This window comes from Silene latifolia, chromosome X, assembly GCF_048544455.1.
Source record: "Silene latifolia isolate original U9 population chromosome X, ASM4854445v1, whole genome shotgun sequence".
Taxonomy (NCBI): Eukaryota; Viridiplantae; Streptophyta; class Magnoliopsida; order Caryophyllales; family Caryophyllaceae; genus Silene; species Silene latifolia.
In genome coordinates this window covers 288,829,528-288,830,597 of record NC_133537.1, presented here as the reverse complement: position 1 = coordinate 288,830,597, position 1,070 = coordinate 288,829,528, and the positions used below count along the sequence as shown (strand labels likewise).

The 1,070-nt window shown below is 39.3% G+C and overlaps 1 non-coding gene across 1 annotated transcript; it reads right to left on the bottom strand.

Annotated features, from left to right (window-relative positions):
• Window positions 1–551: 551 nt before the first annotated feature.
• Window positions 552–659, bottom strand: LOC141624852 (small nucleolar RNA R71). Its single transcript, XR_012534656.1, has one exon. It is a non-coding gene; the product is annotated as a small nucleolar RNA R71 (small nucleolar RNA).
• Between the last annotated feature and the right edge of the window lie 411 nt (window positions 660–1,070).

The window sequence follows — 1,070 nt, the reverse complement described above, 5'->3', positions numbered from 1 at the left end:
TACGAGAATCCGCTCAAGTAACCTTGAACCAAACAACCACATCCACCCAATCGTACCTTGAAACCACCATTCAAGGGCAAACAAACGACATAATTGATCATCTCATAAAAAACCCCTCCCATAATTTTGAGCTTCCCTTAAATATCCTACCACAAACACTAACAAATACACCAATTCCAAACCCTCAAATGGCGGCTTTAAGAGATCAATGTGCCAAACTCGGATGACTTCTCCTCACCAATCAATTTTGGTACCTTGGCTCCAATTAATTTTGAGATTCATCCTGTCCAATTCGGATTGATTGAGAGGGATAGTTTTCATGGAAATGTGGACGAGGATGCCCATGCACATCTTCGCAAATTCAAGAGCAAGGTTAACATGATGAAAAGAAATGGTGTATCCAAAGACACTCTAAGGCTCATGTTGTTCTCGTTCACTTTAAAAGACAAGGTGGATAGATGGCTAATGTTCATGCACCAAAAACATTCACAACTTGGGATGCTTTGGCAAAGACATTTTTCGCCAAATATTACCCTTGTTCAAAAACGGTCATGCTCCGAAATGAGATTACAAATTTCCAACAAGAACACTGGGAATATCTTGGAGAGGCATGGAGACCGTTTTCAGGACTTGATTGCTAGATGCCCCCACCATGGTATCCCGGCGTGGTATGTAACATAAGCACTCTTTCAAATGTTGTTTCCAAGGACCAAGGAAATGTTGGAATATGTGTCCTCCGATAATAATGCGATCACAACTGTCGATCATGATGATTACATGTTTAAGTCTCATTTTAAGAATACATGTGGGATGTAATATTTTACAGTCAACTGGTCCATACATATCGGTAATGATTGGCTGACTAGAGTTTGACATTACTGTCATGCGACGGTGGTGATCAGTTGATCCCCTTAGGTCATACCTAAAGGGTAACAATCTTAATTGAATATTTAATTGGTCGTATGACGATACGAGTCAATTAAATTGCTTAAAATTGACGGAAGATTTTGGAAGTAATATTTACGTGTCTCGTTGTAATTTGATTAAATTAGACACGGTCAAAGTAATCG